We start from the raw sequence: 8,548 nt of genomic DNA on the forward strand, positions 1-8,548 counted from the left end.
GCTGAATGACAGTGCCCCTGCCCACACATCAGCGATGATAAAAAGTGTGTTTAGAGACGAGACAACCAGACACATGCAGCCTGATCTAGCCTTTACCTAACAACATCTATAAGAGTGCCTTGTTGGACTGAAAAAGTGTCTGAATGTGCATAACGAATATTTCAAGGGACTAGGCTGAATGACGGTGCCCTTTGCCACAAGTCAGCTGTGATAAAAAGGGTGCAAATAGACCAAACAGACTCTTACACATGCAGCCTCATCTAGCCAGAATCTAAAGTGGACATATTCCAGTCTGTTTCAAAAATGTATATATGCGTGATGAATATATTTTCATAATAAGTTGTTTTTATATCACTATGTGTTAGGAGTGTTCATATGTTCCGAGTATTTTGCCAAGGAAATATATATTATTGTAATACTAGACTGTGCTTAGAATGTTGTTTCTCTTTACGCACGTGTTCTTTTAGCTTTTTGTATTCAAGAGTAATATAGATTTTTACCAGTTAATGTACTGACTACACTTGTTGGTAAGTTAGATATAATGAATATATGGTGCAACTAAAGATGGTATGGCAAGTTTTATAAACTCGAACATGCGCGCCAAATGGGTCTTACCTGATGACGTAAGAAACAACAACCTCAAATCTTTCCCTTTTTTATTCCAATCTTTATGAAACTTGGTTATAATGTTTGTCTAGGACATCCAGGTCAAGTTCTTATTTTGGTCATGGATATTCATAAAGAAGGTTATTTATTTAAAAACTTTCTTATCACTAGAGGTCATACCTTCTACTTAATCTCTACGAAACGTTGATCAGAATATGTGTTTGTATAAAATCATGAAAGACTGAAAAAGGGTAAAAACACAACAAAAAAGTCATGATATTAAACTTTATGTTCTTAAATACCTGGTATTTCTTAAGAGGCCACATTTTCTGCCAAATCTTCACTTCACTAAACTTTTATCAGAATGTTAATATAAAATATAGGTAGATGTGGTTTAATATGTGTCATCTCAAGTCAATATGTGGGTCACTAGGTCGAATGGTTCAACAACCTTATGAACACTTTCAACCCAATAATGAAACTTGGTAATGATCATGTCTATAAATTTTTGGTCAAGTTCTATAATGGGTTATATTGATGTCATAAAGTAGATTGCTAGGTTAAAAGTTTAATTGTAAAGGTTTACAAACCTTGTTCTAAAACCAATTTTGAGGCATCATTTTCCACTGAGGTCACTACAACAATTGTTTAAATTTACAGTAAAAGCTGTGAAACTCAGAAGAGCATTAAGTTGTCTTCATGGACCTTTTGTGATTATCTCTGCCCTCCTAAAAACTACTTACTTTACAGCATGATATACTGCGCCATTTCCATTTGACAGTATAACTTGCCTGACTTTCAATCTAAAATCTGCCCAAAGCATATATACAATTACCCTTCCTATGCAGAGTTTCTTCTCACTTCTCAAGGTGCTGGTTGGGTATGATAAACTTGTTAAATCTCCTCAGAATATCATGACATAATGCAAAGAGTCTTTTGATGGAGATTGTTCTTTCTTGGAGTTGTCTAAAAGCTATACAAGTTTGTAAGACTTGTTGGTGGAAACTGACCTATTGCTTCTGTCAAATGATCATAAACTTGGGAATCATTTGCCAGCTTCTAAAAAAGATCATCTGAAACAGATCTTTTCAACCTCAAGACTTTTCAACCCCTTTGTCATTGGGGAAATAAAAGACTTCAACTCCTTCGTCATTTCATTTCATAAACACACACATACGACGGTTCTGCCCACATTCTCTTGCTTGAACTTAAGCTATGTTCAAACAAACCTTCGAAACAGCATGAATTCTTCGCTGCCAAGATTTACTCTGCACTTTAAATGTACGTCAACTTCGTCAGATGGCTGACGGCCTTCGTGAGCGAGGCGCTCCGGACCACACACTTCGATACAGAAGGCCGCCTCCTGCTGGGACGAACACCAATGGACCAGAGGTTTGCCGACATTTATCGGGACAGCCGTCCGCCACTTACTCGGCTCACATAATGCCCGGATGGACTTCGTCACTGAAGTGCATGCTGAAATTCACCGGGTAACAGCCCAACGTCAGATCCATGTCTGCGTCTGTTGCTGCGAAGCAACAGTTACTCACAGGTTGGTGGGAACCCTCACACGGAAGCCGGCCGTGTTCATAAGCGTTTGGACACGTGCCACAGCGGACCCCCAACTGCCTCCCCAAGGACCAGTAGCATCGCCCGCCCTTCCGGTCTGGCCACTCACATGGACGTGCGCCGAATGCTCTAGTGACCGCCCCAGGTCACCATCAGCGGACATTAACTTGGACGTCAAGAGTGTCGACTAGTGACTAATTACAATTTATAAATAAATGTACACACACCTCTGGTCACTGCCATACTATATTTTATTTTATAATTATTATTAATTTCCTAGTTCAGTATAAAAATTCACCTTCAGTATTTTTGTTGGTAAGGACGTTCTTTCTGTAGACAGACCATTCGTCAGTGGTCAGCTGGCCCACAATGAGTTCTCCAGCTACTGGTCACTAACGTACTCAAATGGTTCCTGCAGCGGCCGAGATCTGCCATGGTACTTGTCTTTCAGCTTCTTGCACCAATATGGAATCTCCCTGGCCGCAAAGAGAGAGAGCCAGCAGCTTCTGCACGTGTTGCTGGATGGCGTCTTGTCTCATTAGTGGCTTGCAAACAGACTGCCTGCACTAAGTCTCTCGATAGCTTAAGTACCTGCTTCAGATAATGTTTTAAATCTTGTTTATAATAATGAAACCATTTTTTCTTTGGAGTAATTCAGTCCTCCGTTCTTCCCACGTGCCTGTCATCCAATGAGAACATTTGTAAAGAAATGTTCCTTTGTTCGCATTCTTATTTACTAAGTAATCTATGCACCAAAATCTTAGCTGTCTTTTTGCATCATTTTTAGCTGACCAGAGCATGAAGTGCTCAAGGTGAGCTATTGTGATCGGTCTTTGTCCGGCGTCCGGCCGTCCGTTAGTCAGTCAGTCCGTCCATCTGCCTACAATTGTTTAAAAAACTTCTCCTCTGAAACCACCTGGCCAAATTCAATGAAACTTCACAGGAAGCTTCCTTGGGCAACCATTTACAAAAATGCAACAAGGGGTCACGATTGATCAACAAGAACAACAACAAAATGGCCAACTTCCTGTTTTGCTTTAAAAAACATCTCCTCTGAAACTACCAGTCCAAATTCAATGAAACTTTACAGGAAGATTCCATGGGTGACCAACTGCAAAAATACAACAAGGGGTCATGATTGATCAACAACAACAACAGCAACAACAACAAAATGGCCGCATCCTATTTTGCTTCGAAAAAAAATCTCCTCTAAAACTACCAGTCCAAATTCATTTAAACTTTACAGAAAGCTTCCTTGGGTGACCCTCTACAAAAATTCAACAAGGGTCATGATTGATCAAGAACAACAACAACAACAAAATGGCTAAAATGTTAAAATCTAATAGTTATGTAAAGTTTACTCTTGAAGCAAGGGCATCAAGTCTTGCTATATGGTCTCCCTTTTTGTTGGAGATTCCACTACTTTCTATTTTTTGTAACAAGGTAATAGATTTTAAATCTTATTACTTGTCTTCAACATAGTCACTTCTAAGGTCAGTATTGTTATTTTTTTAGGTTCATAGATTCAAATAATTATTATACACTTTATTCTTTAGAAGAAATTACATTTTTACTTAATGATACAGTTTTCGACACCGGGATCCCGAGGACACCAATTTTTCGGGAGGGACACCTAACTTCAAAGTCTGGTATTCCGTCGGGACACTTAATTTTTCTGACCGATTAACGCTAAATATCAATAAATAAGAAGCATTTCATTAGTTTATTACCTAAATTCGGGTCCCCCTAAATTTCTTGACAGTGCATGTCAGAATGATATTATAATTATTATTATCGGACACACCAAAGCGAAAGTATAGCTGACTTTTTGACTATAGTTACGTCGTAATTCTATAAATAAACTGGTCATTACACAGGGCGCATGCGGGTTAACGCTTCCGTTTTGTTGTTTACATTTTCAACAAGGTTGGAGGTGACAGAGATTTATTATCGGTAAAATACATAAGTGGAATTGTTTTGTCAGAACCGCTCAAAAAAGATGCCATCTCTGGTGATAACCTTTATGATACGACCTTCGAGTATTTCCAATAACATTTATGGCACAAAAGACCGGCATCATACATTCAGCATTCTTTGTTAATTGGCATTCAACTTATCAGTATTCTTTGTTAATTTTAAAGACGTATATTTTAACGCTATGATCAGATCAAAATAGAAATAAACTTTGTTAAATTTTATTCATTATCTACAGTCAAATTATAAAATGTTACGACTTTGTGGCGCGAAAATTAACATACACAATTTTTGGTCGTCTGCTCTTCCAGTATGCACTATACCTGTTGGGCAGTCTGATTGATTTAAATATCAGCAGCTCTACTTAACATTGGCTTCAGTTTTCACAAGCCAGATGTAATATTCCTACTGTTTCTCATTGAAAAGCACCGACATCTGACAAGACCCTGAACCATGATGTATTTTATGCGTATTTTCTGAAAATCTAAAAATAGTAACAACATCAAGTTTTTGTTTACATAGTATCCATCTTTGTATTTGACTGAAAACAAAAGGGACTTAGACACTCTACCGCTTTTGAACCCAATCTACCAACTTAGAGACCCAAATATACCTTACTGCCATTGCCAGAGGTTCACATGTCTGACATTCAGTGCTACTAAACTTGTCATTACATGCTGCTGAAAACATGTATAATATGGTGTATACTTAAATTACAAATTGAAAAGTAAAGGACACTGTATTTGTATGTTGAATTTAATATTAAACAGGCTCAACAATGAAAAAATGTAAAAAGTGGAAGGGACTCCTAATTTCAGGAAGGGACACCTGATTTCAAATGTTGGTGTCCCTTCGGGATCCCTTGGAAAAATGGTTAGTGTCTACCCCTGTGATAAATTTAATAACCAGACTTTTCCATTGAACTTCATGTATATTATTCTTAGCTACAATCTTATCTTCTGTGTGGATAGTGAAAAAGCCTTAATGTATTTAAAGAAAAAAAAATATTGTGAACATGTGAAGGAAGGTGATGTTGACCTAGATGGAAGAAGCAATGAATATTAGCAGAAGGTGCTGAATGTTTTCTGATATTGGATTTTTAGAGCTTAAGGCAGTTTATTGATTTTATTGGATGGTGCAGTGTTTGTTGTTTGTGTATCTTTAGTAAATGTTCTTTCAGAGTGCAAGCAATTTAACATAGTTTTGTCAGTGTGCAGGCAATTAAATGAAGTCCTGTGTGTAAGCAGGCAATTGAACAAAGTCCTGTCAGTGTGCAGGCAACTGAAAAAAGTCCTGTCAGTGTGCAGAAATCTGTACCAAGCGCTGTCAGTGTGCTGTCAATTATCAAGCCCTGTCAGTGTCAGTGTGCAGGCAACTGAACAAAGTCTTGTCAGTGTGCAGGTATGAGAATCAAATTCTGTCAGTGTGCAGTCAATCATCAAGTCCTGTCAGTGTGCAGGCAACTAAACAAAATCCTGTCAGTGTGCAGTCAATCACCAAGTCCTGTTAGTGTGCAGGCAACTGAACAAAATCCTGTCCTGTACTGCACATACTTTTTCTTTCAAATCAGTTTGCCAATTTTTATAAGAGAATATTTTTTACAAATGTATTAACACTGTCCTTGAGACAAGGACCAGCCTGGATGAATAGACACACATTTCACTTTAGCCTGACTACAAACCTGAACGTGAATTATGCAGAACATGGTTTCTCGACACCCAGCAAGCATCATATAACTTTTAAGCACACAAACATACTGTAAATAGAGTAGAAAAAAGTTTACTATAGCAAAATTACCATGTGCAGTGTCTGCCGCAGCTGCAGCATCTCTGGGCACATTTGGAGGATAGGGTTGACAGTGATTGTGGTGATTCAGTTGTTGTAGTTCATCATGTCACTGTTTTCCCTGATGCTGAATACCTGGACTGTGTCTCAGAATTATTGTGCCCCTGACCAGTTGAATGATACAGTTGAAGAGTTAATTTTCTTTGTCTGTATACATATAATTTTAAAACATTTTTTTCATATGTAAATGTTATATTCTTGTATAAATAAAACCAAATGAGATTGTTTTCAAAAAAATTTGGTTGCAACTTTCAATTTTAAGAATAATCACTTGTTAAACATCAAGTACCTTTTGTTGTTAAGTCCATGTGTTGTTTAATGACCTCAGCCTGTACGAAATTTCCAACTGTAAAAGACCTGTAAAAGACCTGTAAAGGACCTGTGATTTTTCATGATTTTACAGCTGTAATTCTAGAATTACAGCTGGAATTCACTTTAATCTTTAAAAAGTTCATTTACAGGTGTAAAAGACCTGTAATACAGGCGTAAATGACCTGTAAAATTGCGCGAAATATTTAAATTAGGCGTAATTCTCAGCAATATTTTACAGGTGTAATTTGAGATTTACAGGTGCAGAATTTACAGGCGTAATTTGAGAATTACAGGTGCAGAATTTACAGGCGTAATTTTAGATTTACAGGTGTAGAATTTACAGGCGTAATTTCAGATTTACAGGTGTAGAATTAACAGGGCTACAATAATGCAGTTAAAACATTTATTCTTGTCTATAATTAAAAAAAACACACAAATAAAACAACAACATTACAATTTTTTGCATGCATTTAACAAGAGTATTAATCTTTATTGAATTACAAAACTTATGGTAAAGGAGCTCACACAATGAAATTAAATATCCTAAATTTGTATAAGCAAATAAATCAATGGCATTTTTTATAGTCACTTTTTATAATTGGCACTACACGGTTTAAAAGTTTTTCTGAACTCTATTTATTCCCCTAAGCACAGCGGATTGAGGCATAACTCATTGGATAATGAAAATGCCAGATGAGATCATTATCAAACAGAATGCATAAATGTTATAAAAGTGTTGGTCCACTTTTCAGTTGAATGCACTGTCCTTGCTGCAGAGCACACCTCTCTTTTAAGATGGCTTTTCTTTTAAGATCTCCGTCTATCAGAATATGACTATGGTCCAGGCGTTTGACCTGCAATCACAAACAACAACAATGCTATCATTCCTCATCACTACTCATTTACTGCCATGATATATAGCTAAGTACATAAATTAAAAATGTTATTAAATTAGAAATGTTATTGTTATAAAAGCATTTATATTTCTACTTCATGCCTACATGGGTTTATAAAAAAATATAAAGTTTCAAAGTTGAAACTCAATGAAATAACAGATGATTTAGCAACCCACCATGAAGCAGGGACTGCCTTTCATGTTCTTAAGCTTTCCAATCTTCCCATCATATCTTGTCTGGTCACATGGGATCCTAATCTTTGTCACACTGGGCACAACATTGGTCATCTATAGTAATAAAATCAAATCATAAGGCATATACATACACACCCACATGATCACCAATGATAAATAAAGATGGCTTAGTTGGAAAATTATATTAATAAGAGTATATATAAAGTTAAATGCAGCTTTTACTGATAAGTTATAGAACTGGTGCAGGTATTCATATAATTACACACCTGTATTACAATCACCAGGCTTCAAAGCAATCAGTGAGACATTGTGTTAATGGAGGTTCAGAGAGCATAACACAGACAATGTTTGTTTAAATGCTACCAGAATTGCAGAAACATTATATACTTAATCACAACCATATTGTATTTATGTTCTTTTTACTGTGTCATTTTATTAAAAATACATGTTGAAAGTGTTCTTACCTTAGGGAAAAGGTTTATCCATCCAAAATATGAAAGCTTAAGAAACCACCATGTTTACATGAATCTTCTCCATACATTTGAATTTCCTACACAGATGAATGTTAACCTGATGCTGATTGGCTTAGACTCTCCAGGAAGCTATATTGCCTGACCTTTGAATGAACTGATAAGCCCAGGGTGTGATATACCTGGACTCATGGAGAGAAAATTTTGTTTAACATATAACAATGGTAAACTTTTCAGCACTTTACCTATTGTTCATTAAGATGTAGATGTACATTGCTATAAAATTAGGATTTTCTACTATTAATATAACAAATTAAATCATGATTATATTTAGGAATATAACCAAGAAATTACATATAGTAGAAATATAACAAAATTGATTTGTTGAATGCAATATGATTTATTCAATCACCAACAGTGTTATTTGAGAAAAATTAATTCTGAAATTAAACATAATTTTTCTTTCTCAATTTAAGTCATATTAAAAAGAGTTTGAATTGCAGAATATTTTAAATTTAACTTTACAGTGAAATAATTAGTTTTTAAAAAATATTCTAATGCACTGCTACTATAAAGATAAAAGTATTTTTAAACTAATTTTCCACTTTCATCTTTTATTCTCTACAAAAGCACCTAAGTTTAAATTAACAGCAGTGTATGAAAAAAGTTAACTTTTTTTTCT

At 35.7% G+C, this 8,548-nt stretch overlaps 1 long non-coding RNA gene across 1 annotated transcript; it reads right to left on the bottom strand.

The window, feature by feature from the left end:
* Positions 1 to 6,735: 6,735 nt before the first annotated feature.
* On the bottom strand, positions 6,736 to 8,066 carry LOC128220703 (uncharacterized). The gene is made up of 3 exons (XR_008258836.1): positions 7,861 to 8,066; positions 7,379 to 7,489; positions 6,736 to 7,160 (listed from the first exon to the last, which is right to left on the bottom strand). It is a non-coding gene; the product is annotated as an uncharacterized LOC128220703 (long non-coding RNA).
* Positions 8,067 to 8,548: the final 482 nt, after the last annotated feature.

The sequence above is a fragment of the Mya arenaria genome, chromosome 15 (assembly GCF_026914265.1).
Source record: "Mya arenaria isolate MELC-2E11 chromosome 15, ASM2691426v1".
In the NCBI taxonomy this organism is placed as follows: Eukaryota; Metazoa; Mollusca; class Bivalvia; order Myida; family Myidae; genus Mya; species Mya arenaria.